Below are 24,806 nucleotides of genomic sequence, written 5' to 3' on the forward strand. Positions count from 1 at the left end.
ATAGGCATTATGTAACATGTCTGTTTAATTTAATTTGGTTTAAGGTAGAAAATCATCCTTGTAGCAAAGGCTTCCTTCTTCAGCAGAGTACCTGAAATGGACCAGGTCCCTCAAACAAATATTTCCAGAATGGTCCACAGCAGTGACATGCAAAGATTTTCTCTTAGGAAAGTGAAATAGGCTGATAAAAACTGAAAATTTACTGAAATAATGACATAAAGATTGACACAACACAGGAAGTACCATGCTCGCACCACATAAACTGGAAATCACAGGCTAATGGGTATTTACAGCCTGTAGACACTACAAAGAACTTACAGGGAGGAAAGAAATTAATTTTAAAAGCTGGTGGGACCTGCTGATTTCTTAGTGGAAACAGGTTCTTTCCTGCCCACTTTCAATACATAACTGATATTGTTCTGCATCTCTGAATTGTTTTTCCCGATGGTAGGCTATTCAGATTCATTCAAATCATTAATATTCTCATTTGTAAGCAGCACTCACTCAGAGCCATTCTATTAGATCTTACTGTTTTACTTGGGGATGCATTTGGTATTTGAGAGTGATAGCTGGGTGGATCCCCGCTGGAATTAGTGCATTTTGGGTTGGGTACTGTCTAGACATAGAAATAGCTCAGTTTCAAAAAACTTCTGAAATTAGATGATCACAGATAGAGTTGGAAAATATTTCACAGCCATTGCCAGGAACAGAAATTAAGTCACTTCATTATTCATGTCATGGTCTGGATCACATTACTATACAATGGCCTTAATCAACAAAATCCAGATTTAAACAAAGCATATTGATGAAAGGAATGGGAGGAAAAAGAAGGACTAGCCAGAATTAGGGCCGGAAGCTAATATGATGTTTTTATTCTGAAATGGCAAAGTACCCATTGATGCCAGATCTTCTAAAATATCCTATGGCTTCCAAATATTTCTTGACTAAGAAGGTTTTGTTTTTATTACTCTAAAAGCATGAGCAGCGGACTGATACGTGCTGAAAATGATAAGCCAACCTGTGAAAGCATCTCTAACATATATTCACCTGGATCTAGGCATGCTTGCTTGCATTCACAATATCAAGTCCCTACATCTGTCCTATTTTACAGGAATTGTAATTATACGAAAATAACTTCTAAGGGCTGATGAATTCTATGCAGGTAATATGGAAATATACCGTATCTAGTAGGTGACTTGGGCAAAGATTTCTGTTCCAGAGGAACTTGGTGTGAGAGTTAAAAGTAAACTTTAAACCTAAGGGACTCTTTAGCCTGAAAAATCTATTAAATTCTTTAACTGTAAAAATAATAATTAAAAAACCCCAAACAAACAACGCTCAAAACCCTCAACAAAATACTCCACAGACAAACAAAGAAACAAAACCTAAACACTTTCTCATAGGTTGAGATAATGGATCAACTATAGCAAGAATGATTTCTAGCAGATTTTTTTTTTAGAAGGGCATAGATGCATTTGAAAGACAATGGAAGACCAGAAGCTTCTTCATATAGTTATAGGAGCTACTAATCTCCGCTTAATAATATACATCACTGAGCATCTAAATGGTTAGAGCATTTGAAAACCCGCATGCCAGAAAACCTGCTGCCATGAAGGAAACTCCTGCTGCCCTATTTCCTGCTGAGACCAGAAGCTGAATGCAAGAGTTGGCATGGGAAAGTTTTCGTTGTACTTTGTCAAATACCTGAAACAACCCCAAACTGAGAACAGTTTGTGGTTTGCCCATCACACATAGAAACCCATATCAGTTTATGTAAGGTCAGAAATTGCTATAGTGGCAGTGAAAGAGCCTTGCAGCTTTGTTTAGGTTTTTCAAACACACCTGTCTGCTTCAGATGCAAGGAAAAGATTCAGAAAAAGAAGCAAGACTGATGCATGCAAATGTGATTGACTAAGCAAGCAGAAAGCCTGAGAAAACAGCTGTGCTACGTTAATTCCAGCTTCATCCCAGTGTTGTTTACCCAGGCACCAATGATGTTACATTAAATCCTTGTTAAATATTTTGTTAGACATCGTTATGGAAAGCTACAATAGCAAATGATGCAAGAAGTGGAAGTTAGTGGTCTCAACTCTATAAGGCTTTTGGCAAAGAGCCACAGAATCATACCAGCAACACAAGAGGAGAGAAGGGTTCCAGCAGTGGTTCACAGGCAAGAAAGATTCTCCATGGATTCCATCATTTTCAGGGATGACTTGAACAATTGTTTCAGTATTCAGGAGAATTCTCCAGCCAGCAGTATGGATTATTAGAACAGATTTGCACTACCACAGCCCTGCTGTGGACTACTCCACACAAGCTCCAGCACAAGAACTCTACTCGAGAGTTTAAGATTCAGAACAACCCAAACCTTCCTATCTGAATCTTGAAGGAAAGAATTATTGAGAGCTTATCGGAATAAAAGGAAGTCAGTGACTAATTGTCCTGCTGCAAACATTAGAAGCAATTTTTGTAGATGTTTCCATAAATTTCCCAAATTTCAGTAAATTCGAAATGTCAATATGATATAAAAAGCAAAAATAACTTTAATCACTTAACTTAAAAATAAACCTGTCAGGACAATTTTTCACCTAATTATTAGTCACTATAGTTCTTCAGTGCATCCTCTCTAGGGAAAAATTTATAGATTAAATTACCTTTAAAGGCTAAGAGGGCACACGTTCTCAGGGCTACAGTATGAAATGTAATAATGTAACACACAGCATACTGAATTAAAGAATCAGCTGGACAGCTATCGGGTAACTGAGATTGCAGAAATATTCTACAGAAGAGCTTCATTCTGCCAGATGACTCCATGTACTCTTACTAGAGGTTATAAGCAGATCAAAAGACTTCATGTTTTTCTATAATGGCCTACGTACTTCAGTACAGTAGGACAAAACCTGCCTTCAGTTATGCTAGTGGAAAATCACTCATTTTATGGTCTTTGGTGTATTGGCAGTTCCACTGACATAGCTGAGGGCAGAGTTTGGCCAAATACATCTTCATTCAGAAGCAGCATCTATTACCTATAATAACCTTCCCCAAAAGGGTGGCTGGGAACATGGGCAGATACTATATATAGTGACACAATCTTTTCCCAAGCTATTCCTTAAGGAAAGTGATTTTGGAAAAAGAAAGTCCAAATCGAATTGTCTTTTCAAGTTTAACTATTCCATTTGAACAGACACTAGGGGAAAAAGTAAAGTGAGAATTTTTGGAAGAAGTTAAAATTGGATGTTTTTTCCCCCCTTTCACTCAGACACTCTGATTCTTCCAATACAGTTTTTCTGTAAAGCACTTGAGCTCTATTACTACCTAACAAGCAAAATGTTACTGTTTTATTAATAATCATATCATAACCCAGTTACAGTATATTTAAACCAGTTTTCTGAACCCAAAGCATAAAATAAGGGTAATCAAGAAAGAAGTTTATGAACTACTGTTAACTCTGCGTCTGAAGATGTATTGTAGTACTAGACTGTTAAAATGCCTGCTGCCAGCCTGAAACTCATCATCAAACTAGGTCATGTATGTCTAGTTCTGAGATGGACATATTTCAGAATGTAAATTTGCCTCAGTTAATATAGTTCAGCAACTTGTGGGCTGTGCAAAAATAAAAGCTTATAAACAACAGTGATATTTTGTTCTATCAAAGAGAAAAATATGCAGGAAGAAAGCTTCCCCCCCCCTTTTTTTTTTTTTTTTTTTTTTTTTTTTTTTTAATAAAAGCAGGGAGAAAATGTTGACATCCATCAAAATCATTTGACTTTAGTCTGGGTTTTTCAAAAGAACCTGATCTTCTTAAGTGCTCACATATCTACTTAGGCATTTCAAAATCCTTCCTTCATGCACAGAAAAGCTGACAGATTGACAATGTAATGACTTGAATCCTTTATTCGCCAAACAAGAACACCAGAGGCAAGTGATGAGGCCAAGACTTTTTACTGTTTCTTCTCTGTGCCTCAACCCTCACCTGGAGGGAACCATTCAGTAGTTGAAAGGACATTTTATCTTCCAAACCAGTATGATCTTCAACCTTTTTATTAGCAAGAAAGCGAACATACACAATTGTTTACAGTTTCTAAAAATAATGGTTTGTAGGGACCTGACCAGAAGATCATTTTACATAGAAGAGTTAGTGATCCCTACAACGGTTAACGTGAGTAGGACCAGAGCTGTGCTGTGCAGTGTCGGGCTGACTGCACATACAGTTTAGCCTTTAGGTTGGTGTTGTGCTGCACAAAGCCCTTTCCCACAGGGTAACCTCAGCCAGCTCATTGTAGAGGAGGCTCCTGCAGGTGACTCCCCTTTGGTTCCAGCAATTAGACCTCATGCATTGCTTTGCCTTTATCTGAAAGTGTAGCAAGAAGTACTCATGCAAACATCCTCTCTGACAGTAGGAATGATGAATAGAGATGTTTTCTCATAAGAAAACTCAATAATGGCTTGAATAACCAAAATGGGGTACAGACAGGGGCTATACGATGTGCTGCAGGCTGGTTGGAAACACATTTGGTGCTGCACAAATCCAGGTCCCCAACATCTGAAGGGATTTAAGATTATCTGCATTATTCTTTTTTCGTTATGTGTTAGCTCTGACAAATAGTACTTCAAAAGATACTTTAATGATATAGAGACTGATCTTTCTTACTTGGCACCATAAAAGATTAGCACCTCCTGGTGCAAAATACTGTTCTTTTGAGGTTTAAGATGTGATGGCACTTTTCAACGTTCCCTCTAGGAATTTTATGGAGAACAGTTTCAGCAGGAGTCCTATTTTTCTCGTTTCTTGATGCAGAACAGTATGAAATCACCAGGGAGGGGGCAGAGAAAGAAATGAAGCTCTGATTAAGGGATGCATCACAAACTTTTGCTATGACTCTTCTGTGATACCACAGAATCAAGCTCTTGTCTTAGATACATGATTCTTACAAGGCACAAAGCAGTTTTGTTTGTGTCTTTCTCAGTGGTGTAAGAAATACAGAAGAGAGCTTAATGATGGAAAGTGAGTGAAAGAAATAGGTAAGAAACCTGCAACACAGAAATTAGCTGCGGATAAGTTCTGCCTTGAGGTTTTCCAGTGGAATCTGTATCCAAATAGACAAAAATTATACATTATCATCTGAGGCAGAATCAAAAGAGTCTTGCAAGTATTTTTAATGTGGTAGTTTAGTATAAGTGCTTTTGGAGAATACAAGGACAATTCAACCACTCCTCGTTATACAATGTCCAAAGAAACTTCTGTGTTTTCATTCAAGGATATGGTACAGAGACAGACTAAGGTTTATAGTATAAGATCTGAAAGAGCAATGGCTGTGTATTAACACTTCCAATAGAATCTAAACAAGAGAAATAAGAGATCTCTGTTGAGAAAAATGAAATCAAACAAAAAAAATATACCTGCCAAGGTCTTCAGGGACTATAGTAATATTATTCAGCTAAGGCATAACGACTTTTCCTGCCCTCAAAGTAGAACTATTCACATACAAAATACTAGGTAAAGAAAGTCTTAAAAAGATACCTAAGGGGAGCGCTGCAACACAAAACTGTAACTAAGGATGAGACCAGGTCAACAAAAACATCTTGCCCTGAGGCACAGACTTAATGGATAAATCTCTCTCTGTATTATTTCCCCAATACTTTGGTTTGGCCAATAAGTTGTCAAATACATGCATTTAGAAAAAAAAGAACTTAATTACTCTGCCATTTCCAAGAGTTCCTCCATATTTTACATCTTTTTTTAGACATATTTTTAGCCAACAGCTAAAACTGTGTTCTGCAACACAGAATTCTGACAGGGATAGTCTCTGGATAAAGAAGAGAAATGCAACTTCTGCGTTTTTAAACAAAGAGGTGAAGCATGAAGATGAAAAACAGAAGCAAGTACAAATGAATTCTGAAGATCAGCATTTTTTCAGGTGCTTCACTAAAAGGAGATAGAACACCACTGCAGGGACTAAGCTGCATCTTTGGTCCCAGATCCTGAGGGATGGAAAGATCACAGTTTATGCTTAACAATGCAGTAAAAATAGGCCAAGTATGAGGAAGTATCCAACTGAAAATGAAACTGATGGGAAAAGGTCAGTTTTGCTGACTTTGTGACCAAGATAGACAAGAAAAAAAAAATGACAAAGGATCCAAATGCTACCTGCAACATTTCTCAAAGTCAGAGCACATAGAAAACAGGCTCTGTACCACAGGTAAGGGAAGAGAAGAAAGAGTATTTGGGAAAAGAGAGAAGAATGACAGTAGATAATATCACTTTGCAGTGTTCAAAAACACCAGTCAAGCGTGGAAAGAGAGTGAATATAAGGGGAGGAATTCTTCATGGGGAATGATGGGCAATATTACCTCGGAGGCAGCTATCAGTCTGAAGGAAAACAAATGGACTATTATATTTAATTGAAGTTTGCAACAGGAATACAAGGCCACATGTTGCCAGAAGTAGGGGTAGTTAAACCAAAAGAAAAATTAGACTGAACTAAGGTAAAAGAACTTGCATTGCCTGTGTTTTCTTCAACATCAACTGAGCATATGGGCATGTGAAAGACGAAAACAGACACCTGTTGAAATTTCATCTGGGAAAAGTGCCTGTCTGAAGGGTGTTAAACATGATCACTAGCCTTCCTTCACTGCAACTGTGTGAAAATAGTGTAATTAAGAAAGTGTAAAAAAAATCTTCCAGGGGAAAGGGAGTACCTAGTTGAGTGGATAATCCAGAATGAGTATAGCTACCCTGTTCATTAGGCATACCTTAGGGCATATCCAGCTTGCCCTAAGAACATGGCTAGACAAGCTTAAAGCAAGAAATTTAAACTAGCAGAAGGTAAACACTCACAATACAGAAAAGGAGAAAAAATTTAAAAAAACAAAACAAACCAACAAATGAAACAGAATTCTTAATCTCTGTATTGACCTGAAGAAATAAAATCATTATATAAGAAACAAATATTTTCCACCACCTACAAGAGTAACAATTCAAAATTGTTGGTTGATGCCAAAAGTTTTCCTGTACCTCTTACATCTGTGGTATTCTGGCAAGTGTCTTTAAAAAGACATAGCATACATATACATAGTGTGTATTCCCCTTTCCATAATGCTGTTTCCTCAGACTTCCATTTAGTATTGATCCAGCAATCAGGATGTTTTAGTAGAAAATACATACGTTTTTGAAGGTCCAGAGTGTATGAACATCTGTTTAGGTGACATTTTGACATGAAGTGTGTGTAAAAAGGAAAAAGTACATGACCAGAGACTTTGAACAGTTTCAGAGAGAACTCAAGCTGTCAGTTTACAGCTAGGTCAAACAAATATCTAAATTTCATTCTATGCAAATAACAGTTCTAAGAGCAATTATTACATCATGAGGCCTGGTAAACAACTGGCAAGATTAAGGTTATCACAAATATCACTTGCTGAAAAGTCAGTAAGATTTTCCAGGTATTGTGAATCATGTACAGGAAACTACATTTTATTAACTAAGGACATCAACCTACAGAAAGCTACACAATACCAAAATGACATAAAATAAAAATTTTAAATAAGCTTTTTGAGAAATCTAGGTAATTAAATAAGAAAGTTCCAGTCTTGAAGGACTCAGAGTAATCTGCAAATCGGCTTGCCCCCAGTTGCTTCTAAGATCACTGATGTAATCCTTTTGCTGCAATATGATCAAAGCAGGTCACACAGACTAGCAAACCCGAACATCAGTGTTCTCAAATAGACAAAGGAGGAGGCTACTCACTTTTAGTCTGTACGTGTAAGAAATTGAAATAGTTCATTGGAAGAACTGATAGACAGAAAGACACTAGTCATCCTTACTCCTGTGCAGTGAAATGATGAAATAAGGCTCATAAGATATAAGCCTACTAAAAATGTTGCACTTTATGTAATTAGTACTGTTAAACTACAGAAAGCTGCCACCTGTTGACATTCTGTTCAGCATAAAATCAGGAACAAGAACAGCAGATATGTTAATAACTTATTGATTCATAGTTGAAATTTTGCATTGCAGAAATGTGGGTCTTTAAATGTTTAAATCATTACATTTACTTGGAAAAAAGTAGGTAGCACCCTACTTTAGCAGCAAAAAGTGACATAAAAGCTCTGTTTTGTCAAGGTGCCCACTACACAACAATGACTGTTTATAAGTCTAAATAAATATTGGCTCCAAAACCCACTGAGTACATAGCTGCTGCAACAAAATGCTACTCATTGTTTGTTCCCATGGTTTAATGACATTTCCAATCCTAAATACTTGCTACTAACATCAGGGTATTGAGCTTATTATATCTAAAAATTGCCATTTTCTTTAACGAATGAAGAAAGGCCTTTCTGATTGGCAGTCAGGAAAAATAAAGACTGTGAACAGAACTTCCTTTACAATTTTACTCCCCCACTTAATTAGGGTCCTGTGCACCTAAAAGTCACAGCCGCCTTTTCAATTCCAACTTTCTTTCTTTCTTTGCCAAATACATTGTCAGCAGAAGTCAAATATAGATGTTATGTTCTAAAACTGCACACCTCCCCTCCTTGTAATTAATTCTTGACATCTCTTTCTGGATTCACTTTTTTTCTGATTCTGAAAGTATTTCTGAATTAAAATAATAATACAAGCCCAATATTTTTTTTAAAGAACTGGCTTCATCTGAAGACTTTTTTCCAACATATCTTCTAAACTGAGTGGGTCATGCAAACATCCCCACCACCTTCCATGCCTTCTCCCGTTGTTCCTAATGGACTTTCAGAACAGAAAACCTTCTATTCAATGCCTGGCTTACTCCTAATATCTTTGAGCCAATGTTAATACCTGTGTTTCAAATAAAATCTCTGTCTTCCTCTTCTTCACCTGTTCCCAGCCACAGTGTCTCACAGCCACAGTCTGTTTTCAGTCTCAGTTCAAAGAATCATTTCATAGAAAGTTCCCACCTCTCTTGCTTCTTCCAACGTCCCTGCTGCTTTTTCACACCAACATCAAGCGATTGCTTCAGGGCCAGTCCAGACTGCTCAGTGTGGATAGCAGAAGCTGCTCTCTTACACATGACTAAAATGATCAGATGGAGAGAAGAGAGAGAGAGGAGGAAAAACTCAATGCAATGCTGACACGTAGGGATGTCTACATATATTATATTTTTTTTTGTGATCTGTGGGTCTTTGCCAGCCTGAATTCTCAGAAATCAACTTCTGAGCCCTTCAGTGAGCACAGATTTATATTTGGAATAAGTAAAACCACCTGCTCCGGTGCAGAAAGCAATGTCTAGCATTTGACAAGTTAGACCTTCTCACACTTGAAGACAATATTCTGTTTTCAAGTGCCTAGACTGGAGTTTTAAGAATTATGAGCCAAATCAGATACATCCAGATAGATATGCATACCAAAGGGAATCAATTTAGATTATTGAGTATGCTGGCTAACTAAACCAAGAAAGTCCTTACCGATTCATATCTATTGCGGATATCTGAAATTACAACCTTTGTACAGTCTGCATTGCCACACTGTATGCCTGTGAGAATTTACAATGCATGTTGAAGATTTACACTGAAGTACTGTGGATTCCAAGAAGTTCCCCCATACTTTATAAATACAGTACAATTTGTGTTAAAAATCAAGTTCAAATTTGTTGTTGCCCTCTAAAATACACAACCAATGCACAGTGAAGGCATTCTTATTTTCTTATTATCTTGTTTCATAACAAGAGTGTCAGTGGGAGATTCCAGGCATAAGAAATCTGTTTATGGTCCAGCCTATGTTAGAAACTGAGCAACGCTGAATTCCAGGTTAGGAGATACTAATTTAGGATCTAGATCTACACACATTCTTCTTTAAAGCAGATGAAACTAAATCTTCTAAACATTTCATTAATATGACTTTATATAGTTTTATTTTCTATAAGTTTTATACTTGTTTTAGGTTCCATACATTTTTTCTTCTTACACAGATACATTTGAACTTTTTTTTTTTTCTGAAGCAAACTTAAAACACAGTCCAACATAAAAGATAAAGGAACATATATATAACTTCCTATAACTTTAGTCACTAAGACTGTTTCTGGGGAGTTTCCCTCCCATGGGAATACTCTGATCGAGATACACAAAAAACAGTTTTCCAGACAGAGAAAACTATATCACCCAGCATCTTCTTAAACAAACGATTGAAGGAAAGATATAATGGATAGGACCAGCATGGGATATAGCTCACAGATCCTTACAGTAGCAGTCAGGGAGATTCCAGGGTGAGAGGAAAAGAGCATTTAAATTAACATAGCTGAAACTCAGAATGGATCATTATGGTCACAGCACAACTTTTTCTACAATGCAGGTTGCAGAAACTTCTGCAGTAATCCTGGCTCTGAACTTACAACATCTGTCTGCACTGCAGCATGTCTTAACTACCCTTCCCCTTCCACTGAAACAAACAAACAAAAAAAAATAAACCAAACCACAAAAAATCCTCCACAGTTGTCCTCTGCTAATTTCTTGACTTGGCAGCATAAATTGCACAGTTATCCAAACATGGAAGTTCAGCAGTTTAACACCCTTAAAGCATTTCCTGACTTCCTTTCCTCTCCCTGACTTTCATCTAATCAACTCCTAGAGCTAGTTTTCTGTGAAACTTCAGAGGAACTTAACAACAGATACGAGCAATCAAAAGAAGATGAATAGCCATTAGCATTTGTCTGTGGGACTCTTCAGAGCAGCTATAAACATTTATTTCTGGATCTGTAATGAACACTCACTGCTAAAGGTTGGGTGTGAAAATAAAAGGATCAATTTTTTTATTAAACTTAAATACTCAGCATCCAGAAATAATTCTTTCCAGTTCCTCTAGCAACAAATTAACAGGGAAGGTACTGTGTTTGATATTGAAGACATTTATATCTGTCCAGTACTCTGAGGAGCAAGGGGTACCATGTATTAAAAATAAAGACAGAAAGAGTGAGTGAGAGGAGAAAAAGAAGACGACTTTCTGTTTTAAAATTTTAGAAGTGTATGTGTTCTCTGGCATGCAAATAACTTCTCTGAGCTGATTAGGTGAGTCACTGGGTTTTTTCCTCCAGAATGACTTCCTTGTAGCAAAGGCAAAACACTTGACCCTTCATGAAAATGACCCAGAATATCTGTTAATATTTAATGTACTTATTGGCATAGATCTCATGTAAGCACCCTGTTAGAAACCACTGGTTAGCTATAATGTAGGAAAATAAGTATTTTGAGTAGTTTCTGCCAATATATTTCTTATACAACTTAATGTGCAAACATTGCTGGCCCATTACAGTTAAGAAATGAGGAATTTTAAGGACTATTAAACACTCTGCAAATAGATCAGCTAAAAGTTATTCAGCACAGGTGTTCTTATAATTAGGTAACATTGGAAAAGTGTAATGTTCAATGGTCCTTGTACTTTGCCCTCCTTCCTCTGTAGAAATGAATATTACCATTCATAATTAACCCAAATCTCTGTTCCAATAGAAACAAACATGAAGTGTAACCAGTATGCTTTATTTTTATAACATTTTAATATTTTTATAATTAATTGTATATTATTTAATTCATACTTACTAAATTTTACTGGAAACAAAAGTGCTAAGATACTGGGAAGAGACTACTGGGGTTCTCCCCCATTTCATCTAACCATGATGGAACCAGGAAGCCCAGGAAATTTTACTGTTTCATATTTGTTATTATAACCTTGTTATTCCGAAGGACACAGTTTAGTCCCTGGGAAATTAAAAAGAATGTTAGAGATTCTTTTTTAAAAAAAAATAAATTAATCACACTGATTCCATGTAAAGATGCCTAGAATCTGTGTTTTTAATGAGCCTTGACAGTTGTCATGAGGTCTAACTAAAATTCTGGATCTGCAATGATGGTGAATATTTGACAAATATTCAGTGGACCTGCTTCCAGCCAGCAAAAGTTTCAATGGATTTACAAACATATCTCTGTTTATTCAAGTATACTTAATCGTTACAGTTGTTTACTTATTAAACAGTTAGCTAGACCGGTGCCATTCACTGAAGTGAAATAGTTTCTCTCTTGAACAGTTTATAATGTGTGTGTTGTCATTCTGGTGATGGGATCACTAGTAGCTTTACTTAATCAAGGGAGTAGCTATGTCTCAGAAATTGTTTTGGGGCAGTGAGATTAAAATATTTAGCCCTGCAAAGGTATAGCTATCCTGAAAAAAAAAAAAAAAAAAAAAAGGCATTTAGAAGATAACAGATGCAAATGAATTCTACATGAAAGACTACAAATGCTTTATTCTTTGATTTGTTATTCAGTAGGAGAAGCTGAGGGGTGAATTTGGGGGGATGTGTGTGAATACCCATTATACAGCTTTGATTGCTGTTAAAGGAGGAAATTACCTGTAGCTAATACATATGTTAGCAAGTAAGAGCATTTTTCTGAGCATGTGTCTGATATTCTGCAATTCAAATTTAAAAAATGGAAGTGACCAAAAACAAGAAAAAGTGAAAACAAGCAGAGAAAAGCCCAAGCAGTAACTATACACTTGTATGCTCCTGTGTTTGAAGATCCAGTAAAGAGTCTGGAGGCCTTTCTTGAGTTCCAGACTGAAGGTATTGGATTGTCTCTTCACTCCAGCACCTTGTCCTGGTTTCAGCTGCGATAGAGTTAATTTTCTTTTTAGTAGCTGGTGCAGTGCTGTGTTTTGGATTTAGTGTGAGAACAATGCTGACAACACACTGATGGTTTTAGTTGTTGCTAAATAGTACTTATACTAAGTCAAGGACTTTTCAGTTTCTCAGGCCCTGCCAGCAGGAGGGCTGGAGGGGCACAAGAAATTGGGAGGGGACACAGCCAGGACAGCTGACCTCTAACTGACCAAAGGGATATTCCATACCATAGAATGTCATGCTCAGTATATAAAGGTGGGGGGAGAATAAAGAAGGGGGGTACATTCGGAGTTATGGTGTTTGTCTTCCCAAGTAAGCATTACGCATGATGAAGCCCTGCTTTCCTGGGGATGGCTGAGCACCTGCCTGCCCGTGGGAAGTGGTGAATGAATTCCTTGTTTTGCTTTGCTTGCACGTGTGGCTTTTGCTTTACTTATTAACTGCCTTTATCTCAGCCCACAAGTTTTCTCACTTTTACTCTTCCAGTTCTCTCCCCAGACCCGTGGCAGGGGGAGCGAGTGAGCGGCTGCATGGTGCTTACTTGCTGGCTGGGGTTAAAACATAACGCACTTGTTAATGTAAACTCACTGAGCATCAGCATAAGATTCCCCTGTGTCCCAAACAGTGAGGGTATCAGAATGCAGTTGTGGAGGCACGTGAGAAAGATATGAGTGTGTATGTATGTTCATGCAGAATATAACATATATATATACTGCAGTACAGTTAATAATATATTCTATTGGGAAGACAGTGTAATGAAAAATTTGAGAGAGGCGATATACAAGGAAATCTTCAAGTAATGCTTCAAGATATGCTGCTTGATACCTCCCCTCACAGTCCTGTGCTGGAAGAAATATGATGCACTGTCCATCCAGCTGTCCAAGGCCATATGAAAGGAAGTCCTGTAGTCCCTTCTGCCTTTGACCCTGAAAGCCTGTGTTACAAGGGCATCTTTAGGGATATATCTATCCCAATCAAGACACGTGGGAGAATAAAATTAAGAGGAATAGAATCTTGATGTAAATGTATACATTTTTTCCCCCACATCTATGACTTAAACACTAATTTTTCTGACTGAGTTTTTTTCAGATACACAAAAAAGCAATGGAAATGGCAGGATATCTCATACAAATGTGAGAACACTTATAAACTGTTTAGTGAAAATGAAACTGGTTCACACACATTTTTGATTTTGGTTGTGCTTTCATGAAGTACACCTACAGTTATAGTATAAATAATAAACAATCCCCCAGAAACAGTGAATTTTCTTCTGTGTAAAGACAGGATGTGAAAGATGATGCAGACATATAATTTGCAAATAGATGAATATCCTGACTTGTGAAATTAATGAAATTCTTATTAGAATTCTGAAAACAATATGCAGACAAAGTATATATCAAGGGGAGAAAATCATAAAAAGACAATATTCTGTTCAGTTAAACACCAAGAAATAAATCATCTCACTGAAGGATAAACATGATTACAGTACCCACAAGCAGTGGGTGTTGTAAACTTTATGGACTAAAACTATTTGACTTCCTGCAATATACTTGTGAAATTTAACTAAGCAGTTAGATTCCAGGACCAAAACTCTTTGCAAGAAACTGAAGACTCACATTATTTATTATCCCCAAGCACTTCACTTCATTAAATTCTCAGAGAGGTTCATAAGGAGGTATATTTTTTTTTTGTATAGATTATATTCCTACAAAGTGAAACAATCTATACTCTTCAACCACAGACATATTATGGAGAACTCAAAACTCAAAAGGATGGAAGAAAAGGGAAATCCATGGTAAATTTTTGAAAACAAGGGAAGTTCTATGATATCTTTAGATATATATATTTTATATAGATTTGCAGAACAATTAACGATGATTCAGAAACCCTCAAATTATATTACCTTTGCATAATTAATATGTTAATCAGCTGTGTGATATTGCATTAAATAACATTTTATTAAAGAAAGTATCCAGTTTGTTTCAACAGCACTGTCCTTCCCTATCTGTGTAAATGCTATAGCAATAAAATCATACCTGTGTGGCAGTAGACAGAAATGTAATGGAATTAGGAGTGGATTTGGGAATTGCCATGTAGGCAGTAAATCAGAGCTGTTCACAGGAAGAGAACATTTATTCCCTATACTGATTACATCTGGTGGCTTGCGAGAAAGTGCAGGGGGGCAACGGTTTCTCTGTCTTGCTTTTTCTGTATGTGAAATTACCTTCACACCATAAGTAGTGCTTGTTACCTCATGGGATTTTCTGAATAGTAGCATTCATACTGCTTGAAGGTGTCTGGTTCTTGATACTCACCTACTCTTAGATTTAGGAAGGGGTTCTTTTTCCTGACCTGTATAAAACCCTTCATTTTCTTGCTTGACTTCACACTACAACTTCAAACCCTTCTTTTTATGTCTTCTTAAATTCTATTTCAACTTGTCCTTTGTTGTCCAACTTCGGCTCCATAGGCTTGACATTGAAACAGTTCAAGCAAAAGTAAGGTACAACTGAATCCATTAATATGCGAAAAGAGAAATAGGTTTTTAGCTTTCAAAAGCTGAGACATGCATCACGTACACTCTAAATCATGAGTGGGAAATGAGACAAAGGCCACGTAGATTAGTGCTGCAGAGATCCTGTCTTCACACCTCATCTGTTGAACAAATGTATGGGCCCTCAGACTACCTTAGCCACTAATCATAAGCCAAAAATGTTTCTGCAATCCTATAACAATAAGAGACCTATAGTTGTGGCTTTGTTATTGAGATGATGATGTGCTATGAGAAAGATGAAGACCATAACAGAAGTCGAGCTTCCTTAGTGAAATCCCCAAATGATCCTAGAAAATGTAGTATGCTCCCTGTGTCATAAGATTGACAAAATAATAAACTCCTTTAAGAGTTTTTCCCAAAGTCATCAGGAGAAAAAACCGTTCCTGAACCAATGCAGTAATCTGTTTAGCAGTAAGGCTACAGCATGGTGTGCCAAATAAAAAAGAACAAAAGGAGCACAAGCATGCCTCTGCAGAGGTTAGTCCTTTGATGTGCAGACAATATCACCTTGGACCCAACTTGTTTTGAGTGCGGACTCAGCCCACCACAGTTCCATCTGAAATTAAGCTAGAAGTTACAGAAAAAGTAGAACATTTTGCTAAATCTATCTTTGTGTTTCTGTTCCATTCTTCCATGTATTCAGAGCCAAATGCACACAGTGGAAAACAGGCATGGTCTTTAGTGCCTTCCTCAAATGCAGAAAAATAAGTAATCATAGAATCATAGAATGGTTTGTGTTGGAAGGGACCCTGAACGTCATCTAGCTTCAACTCCCCTGCCACGGGCAGGGACACCATCCATCTACCACTGGCCGTAGTCCATGCATCAAATCCATGTCTCTCCAGTTTATAGACGAGGCTGTCATGTGGAACAGTGTCAAATGCTTTGCAGGAGTCCAAGCAGATGACATCAGTTGCTCTTCCCTCATCTGCCAATGCCGCAACCCTGTCATAGAAGGCCATCAAACTTTTCAGGCACTATTTGCCTTTAGTGAAGACATGGTGTCTGTCACCAATCATCTTCTTTTGCTCATGAGTAGCATGAGACCAGACTAGGCATATCAGAGCAGGTCCCATAATTCTTGCCAACTCCAGTAAACACATTGTTAGCAGCTTTCTGACATATCTGTGCAGAAGTACAATGTTTTATGCCGTGTTTTTCCTTCATGACACTTCGTGCACTAATATGACAGTTCTCAGTTTCACATCCTTAGCACTACATGAGCTAATCTCCTTTCTGTTATTCTGGAGCAACTCCACCAGACACTTCTAACTCTAATAGTGACAGTTTTACACTGGGTAACCCTTTCAACTTTGTTTCACTTGGAAGTGAGGAGGGCGGCACCTGTTACACAGACTGAATGTTGACTACAGAAAACAAGCACAGAGAGATGCAGTGCATCTGTTTAGAGCCAAATGATGGTATGCAGAGACTCTGAGGTCTTCTCATTGCATAGCTGCTGAGGATCGAGCTCCAGCTGTTAATTATAATGTGACAAAGAGTGGCTGGCATTAGGAATAATTTCAATTTATGTCTTTATTAATGAACAGAAAGAGAAGATGACACCTTATTAACTACATGCCCTGACTGATGAGAATCTGTAAAGGCGGTCTACAGAGTGATGTTAAAAAAAAAAAAAAAAAAAAAGAAAAGAAAGTAGCATAAATAATGTATACGCTTCTAAAATCTGCAGATAATCACAATATATTCTGACTGTGACTATATTACCTATTGATTCTGCTTATCAGAGAAGGAAAAAGAAGCAGCAGATGAGCATAACTGAATGAGGTGTAAACAAGAAAAAGTCACTGTTCAAGTAAAGTGCAAGATACATTATTTCCCTGCATGAGAGAAGATTACATGTGTGTAATACCGTTACTTTAGAGACATTGTACCAACAGAACTCTCACACCTTGATTTACCATATTCATTACTGGTACATAAGTGGCTTCAAAAACATTTTACTTGTTCTGCTAATAAGATAGAGTCAGTTTTGTTTCCTCAGTTATGGTGTCAGTACTACACCACTGCAGAACCTCTGAGGGAGAGCTGGACTGGCTACTGTAGTGGGCAGTGCCAGACTAAAAATTTGCTGACCGACTGAATATTTTGGCTTTTCTTTCCCAGTATCCTGCTAAACACAAGGAGTAAGCACTGTTCCTTCTATCAGTGAGTAGCTGTATTTATCTACCTTTTCCCTCCTTCGTCTTGCTTTGGAACATCAGAGTTCACATTTCTCATTCCCATTATCTACTGTGCTCTAACATACTGTAGGTATGGTTTTTTCCCCTTGAAATTTGTTTCTTGATTGGCTTGAATGAATCTTTTTCATTTTTAAAACCCAACTAGCCTAGGTTTTTATTTAAGGTTTAATTTGTTTCCTTTTTTTTCTTTTTCTTCTTCCCTTCCTCTGTTTTTTGAGTCCAAAGGTGCTCTGAATACAGTGTTATACTCTATTTGGAATACATTAGATTCACAATTTAGGGTTTTTTTAGGCTGAACCTGATTAAATTTAATGAAGACTTGATCTAAGCACCATCCAGTATTTCACCATCCAGACTAATTCTGGAGTAAAGATGAAACCCTAGACAAAAAGAAGTAAATGCCAAAAGTTATTCCACATGGGAAAGTTACTCTAAAAACCTTTTGTTCTTGGATTAGTTGCCTTGGACAAAGTAAGAGAAACTTTAAGAACATTTTGAGACTTGATCCCTGTCAGCGGTGTTGTTGGGGTAGAGGTTCTCCTCCCTTCAACAAAGGCACATTTACTAGCTTAGCTAATATATATCACATAGTATTGTAAAGTAACTGTGTGATAACCTTTGCTAGCAACTCTGCTGAGACCTGAAAGCACCAGATCTCCCAGTCTGCAGAAATGAACAAAGCTTTTAGCAAGTTTCCCTTTGACCTTGCTTCTCCAAACAGAATTTTACTTAGTAGGAAACCTAAGCCCTGAGGTTTTGTTAGCCCTCTACTTCAATTTTACGATCCCTTAGAAATTCTCAGTAAAAAAATGTGGTGGAAGGAGAGAGGAGTAGATACCAAAGTAGGTAGAGACTATTATGGTAATATCTGAGAGGAGTAAATAACTGTACTTTGCAGTAGGTATTCCATAACTAACACAGTGTGGAAAAAAATCTGTCCTTTCTGTGTCTACTGATTTCAGCCAGCCTGTTTTCACAGATTTTCAGCCTTTACTCATATATCTAAAACATTTGGAAATGCAAATCAATAATTAGTAGTGATCACATGGTGGATTATTTTGCACTAATCGGGTGCAAGAACGAACAATAATCATCCAAACTGTTAGTGTAAGTCTTACTACAGATGTGCAGTCTTTAAAAAGCAAGAGTTTAAGAAATCCCTTATACTGATGCATTGCTGAAATTGCCAAACATCCCAGAGGAAAGAACACGCATCTTTTACATTACAGTTTTGCAGTAAAATGTGCTAAAAATAATTTAACTATTTAATCTCATTTCCATTTCCAATGGTAGCATAATAACAATGCAATAAAATCTGGTTTTACTTTACACAGCACATTGCCTTTTTATGAAAACAATAGTTATGAAATTCATCTAAATAAATCATAATTGCAATGGTAAGTGTGTTTATGGATGGTTAAATTTGCTTCATTAACCAAAACCTGATCATTTGAAAATAAAAACACGAAGAATTGTCCTTTGTATAGAACTAGTCCTAATACTTTTAGTAAGCCTCAAAATCAGACGCCTGAACATTTTTGTAGTTCTTCTTTCACTACTGCATTTTAACATTTTATAACCTTTGAGTTTCCTCTTCTGCCAGCCTTTAGATTACTTGCCCGACTACCACTTGCTATTCATGCAATGTTCCCATTTTGCTTCTGAATAAAACAAACATTGAATATATTGAGAAAGTAAGAATTTCAGGCTTCATTCATTAACAAAAAAACCCATATGCAATCTTGAACACAATCTGACTGATAGACTATTAACCTCAGAAACTCTCTGATTTTGGTGGTATATAACACATCAAATTAAAAAAGGTGACCTGTAAAGATAAACAAATTCTGCTGCCTTCCTACTTCTGGTTTGTCTTTCATATGTAAACAAGTTCTGAAATATTTTTTTACTTTTTTCCTGCTTGTTTTTAACCTTTAAAATACGATGAATATCAATGCAGGCTTTGGCCTGCAGGAAGACTTCTTTGAGGTTCAAAAGAACCAGAATGTGAGAAACCTCAGCTCATTTAATGTGTGAATCTTTCAACAAAAAACATTTTTGCCAATATGTTCACCAGACTGGCTACTGAGGTTGAACAACACCCACCGGAAAACAAAATAAGTTGTTTATTTTTCAGGTTTAGGGGCTTTCCTCTTTTCATACAGCAATGGTGATTTCACTGCAATTTTCTCTCCATGACACTATAGACAGTAAAAGGAATTTCTAATTGAGTAACAGATGGGAAATAAGTCTTTAGAAGATACAAAATGCCTTTCACTCTCCATCCACCCACTGAATCTATCTGAGATTTTTAGTAACCTTCTATTTTTTTCACCTGTTAATATTAATTAAGCTGTGTCGTGTAGTCTGTCTACACAGAAAAAAATGGAAGAAGTTTCTTTCAAAAATGACTGAAATGATGATACCCACTCTAACCGCTGGACAGCAGTAAAAACATTGAGTTTGTGTGTGAATAGATCGCCTCTCCATGCATGAACTTAATTATTAAAAGCTAAACCTATGGACCCTAGATTTCTCTGGCAGATGGATAAATAAACTCTTTCTACCATTCAGATATTTTGAAACATATCTTGTACAACTAGTGTACTATAACAGAACATTAACATTTGGAAGAGAAGATTTCTAAATGTTTTGTTATAAAAGATAAATCCTCCCAGTTCCTTAGGCTTTTTAAAGAGATGTTGAAACATTACACAGGTCTTACTGCGGAGGAAGATACTTTGATACTTTTTCTGGTTTAGGTTTGAAAAGTGAATAGTAATGTTTATTGCTTCTGATTGCTTAATGCTGATTTACTGAACCTCTTATTTACTGTTTTTTGACAGATTTCTCAGATACATTGTGAAGGAAAAGCTGTATTTCGACATTTCAGAGAAGAAAGGTTTCCATGGGGTTTTTTAGCTCAAAATGGAATTCCATTAGATATTAGAGACTAGAATTATATAGTATTTTGACTTATAATATATAGCCAGCTGTTGCAATATGTAAATATCCACTGTGATGAACATAACATAACAAATTTACAGTGGTGTACACAAGTTCATCCGGCCAAATATCAAAATGCTGTATGTGCTTTTGCCGCTCCTGTCTGCATTTTCTGTTCAGCTGGATTGTGGGATCCTGCAGAAAGCAGGAAAATCTCAGGATCTTGCATGATGATGGAACAACTTTCATTCCCAACCAGACCTGAGGCTCAGTCTTCTTCCACTCTCAGGAGGAGGGCGAGCAGTCACTTCTCACAGGTGAGAGCGGCACATCTAGGCTGAGGCAAGCTCTCTAAGTGAGACAGAGAGAAGTCACCATTCTCATTTAGTCACGGAGCTAAAATGAAGAAAAGGCCTTAATTGCAGAACAAACCACTAGGGAATGAGAAGTCAGAGTCTGTGTGAGCTGGAAGAAGTAGTAATGAGAAATGAAAAGCTTAAGCCTAAAGTAAAGGTCTTGTTTATTTCTGTGCCACCAGCCTAGAACCAACCAAGTGTTACATGCCTGCACTGATAATTGTTGGAGTAACATCACATACCTATTGGGTTTGTGATTGAAGGTCGCAATTACTAATTCCAACCTATTTCTGTGCTCTGCTGCTCACAAAGGCTCAGGTGTAAGCTGACACATGCAAAGGGACCCAACTGTGCGGGTGATACTGCCTGTTAAATTACAATTTTGATGCTGTTCCTCTGTGTGAATTAACAAAGGTGAGATTTTTGTAGTAAATCCTCTTTTAAGCATTTCCATGAATTACTTTACTTAATTCAGTGCAGACATCTTTAAAACTCTATTTAAAGCACAAACGACTCCTAATTAGCTTTATTCACATTATAATAGAGCCAGGAGCTTGAAGCAATTGAATGCACTAAAAAGGGGGGTGGGGGGGGGTGGGGGTGTCTATTTAATTTACAATAGGTGCTATAAAGTGATCTGGACATGGCTCAGGATTCCTTTCTGGCTTTGTGATTCTGAAGTGACCATGAGTGCCTGTTATACTTAATAGCAAGCTGGAGAAGCGCTGCAACCGTTGCATGTTTCCAGGGAATTCTTTGTGGGTGGGCAGATCAAATGCTTCACAGCTAAAGCTCAACACCTGTGAATCTTAGCTATTTGGATCAATGTCGACTTAAAGGGAGGAGGAGGAAAATGCCTCTTGACATAGTCATCAAAAGTGCTGCTAAGAAAATACTTTCTTGTGAAAGTGTGCTGTGACTGAGGTTTATTTTGGAGCAGAATTGTGGAGTTCTCAGGTATGCTTATGGGAAGATCAAGAAAGAGACACAGCTAAAGGAATTATCTAGATATACTCGACCATCTTGTAGGGTGAGTGATGACATGCCCAGACCTAGGAAGGTTATCACTGCTGGTCTTTTTAAAGTAGTACTACTTTAAAAAGCTTTTTTTATGCTTCACTGAAAAAAAGTGTAGGTGTTTGGATTTTTTTTTTAAATAACTAAAATTCATTTAAATAATACATAAAGGGGGTCAGTTTAATTGAATCCAGTTCCTTTCTGTTAATTCAACGTCTTGTTCAGCACAGAAATGACAGTAAGTGAAATTTATTTTCAGAGAAGCAGAATCCCTGGAACTTTACCTTTTCCATAATCATCTGATCTTTTCAGGGATTGATTGCACATAGCACAGCAAAAATGAGGGGGAAAAAAAAAGCAACAGGTGTTTGAAATGTTACGTTCTCTCTTTAAAATAATGCTTAAATAACTAAATCTTAAATGAATACAGTGTGACTGTTGTATTCAGGCTGATGGGGATTCAAAATGACCTGATCTGATGCTGGTTTTGAGAGGGGTGATACTACTGAGATTTGTGTTTTTATTGTCTGAGCACCTCCTTAGAGCAATCCATTCTAAATGTTGTCAGTAAAAAGGAATACCTTAAGCATGCCAGGCATTTCAATTTGTACTTATTATTACTCTCTGTTTCATGGAATATTAGGGGCTAGAAAAGTATCTGTTATCTTTATTTCAATGATCTGAGACAGCCAACCTTACTGACTCTGTAGGGTAACAGTTTACATTTAGTACAAGTTACTCTGGTGCAGTTACTAATGTCCATTATTATAAAGAAGAACAAAGCGAAACAATATGACAAGAAACTAGTAATAAATAGAAAGAGCTGACATCATAATGCGGTTGAAGTTCAGTGACATCCCTAGAAAAACATGTTTTAAAGAAACCCAAATGTCACCTGCAAAAGTGCTTTCAATAACTCATAGCTGTTCGGTTTAATTTTTTTTTTAAAGGCCGGATATTTTTTTTTTGTGTGTGTGTGTAAAGATAAGAAAAAATTAATTACTTGTTCTAAAAGATCACAGATGTTCTCAGCCTGTCATGTCCCTCACTGCTGTTTGGTTTTTTTTGTGGTTTGTTTTTGTTTTATGATACTTTCAGAGGATTATATTTCTGAATAAAGCTTTTATTCAGGAAAACCTTCCAGAAAATCAAGATTAAAATCTGGAATAGGGAGAGGTGATATGTCTGGGTCAAGACTAGGGAGCGAGGTTTCACCCTCTGGCTGTTGCTGAGATTATTTATGTAGGAGGAGAGACTGTGTTCTGGTTTCTGCTGCGATCCAGGCAGGGACAGGCAGTGGGATGCTGGTTCCCACACCTCTGCTGAATGTACAAGCAGTCTTGAACCAGATCTGCCTCTTCCTGTCTTTTAAAACATTATACGCCACCCCCCCACCCGCACCCCCACCCCCAATCTTAACATTTAGCCTGGAAAGAGTGAAATGTTATGAAATATCAGTGATACAGAACAGGGAAAACTTATTTCCTGCTCACCTCTGGCTTTAAACCTAGTTATGGTTGTAGGGTCAGAATGACGGCACTGTTTCTTTCCATCCTCACACCCATCAGCTATTATAAGCTCTCCTCTGTGTGGAATTTTATGGGTGTTAAAGATCTACATGTTCCTTTCACTTCATCTGGAGTTATGAGCACTCAATGCCTTTCCAAACATCGGCGCCGAAATGAAAAATTCCACTCCGCTTTACTGCCTAGTAGTGCTCGGTGCCAATACAAAGGCTGGTAAAATACCAGGGTGTGTGCAAGAAGTCAGTTTTAACTGTTATGAAGGTTCCCAAATCAAAAGAGATTGTCTTGAAACACTGTAATGTATAGGTTGGATGCTTCTAGACATAGGAACCTAATTGATGTCTATATAATTAAAACCTGAATTTCAAGGTATTTGAGCTCTTATTTGTCATTAAAGCAACGTGTTTGTGACTTTTTAAACATTGTTCGGAGTTTTAAAATGCTTTTTAAAGTTCTTTCTGTGCTTGAGGTTTCTCTAAGTATTAAAGTTTGAAAAATTCAGAAGTTTCTAACTTTTGTCCCTGAGTTAACGTGAGCCATAGATATAAAAACTTGTTAAATTCAAGCAGTTGTAAATGTCATTTAACAAGGCACAATTCTTTGCAGGCTTAGCAATGTATATGTTGTTGCATGCTGAGGAATGTATCTGAGCGAGGGTCTGCTCACAAAACTGGATTGAGTAGGGACAGTGTTTTCAAGCACTGGTGACTGAGGGTCTATTTCAGTTTTAGCTAATCTAAAGCTTGCCATAGTGAAAGGAAAGTTTTATACTTGCATGTACCACAGGGAAACAAGGAGATTAAGGTATTAATACATGAAAATAATTTATCTTGTAAACTGTTTCATCAGGGACCACAAAGTCAAATTCTCCAAGTGTCTACTTATTTAATATTTGCTCATTAATCTTGTTCCCATCCATAAATTCACCAATGGATACTTTAAAAATCATACTCCAGCCCAGTGAAATTCTGTTATCCTCCATTATATAGTAACCAGAACATTTACTTCAGTCCTCATTTACAGCTGTACATTATGAATGCATGACACTGACAGTAAAAATAATAGCTGATGCCCATACCAATTTTTTACACATTATTCATACTACCATGGCAATGTTTTGCTAAGTGATGGGAGCAGACGTATCGCTGCCCCTGGCTGAACAGAATGGCAATACCCACAGATTATTTGCGCTCACCTTCACTATGTTTTAAAGCAGCTGAAGCAGTAAGGTGTCTAAATCCACTTGAACGCTGATGTACTCCATCTGCCTTCTTTGGGCCCCCAATGAAGTCAGCTATGGTGCTATCAGTGTGGGTTTTTTCTTCATGCTTTCTCTTCCTGCTCCCTTTCGCCAGATTTGAAGATTAAAATTAAAAGCTTCTGGGTCTAATGTCTTCTGAGGGAATAAATGCTACTTACCACCTTCAAGAGCCAGCTTTATATTGCTTAATTCAAATCAATTTTTATCACCTGCCTTGAGCTAACCTGATTTTTTTTCCCCTCTTTTGATCTGAGTTTGGTTAAGATTTCATGCAGAGATTCTACCCATGCTCCACTTGTGAAGGAAT

This window comes from Falco rusticolus, chromosome 1, assembly GCF_015220075.1.
Source record: "Falco rusticolus isolate bFalRus1 chromosome 1, bFalRus1.pri, whole genome shotgun sequence".
Classification (NCBI taxonomy): Eukaryota; Metazoa; Chordata; class Aves; order Falconiformes; family Falconidae; genus Falco; species Falco rusticolus.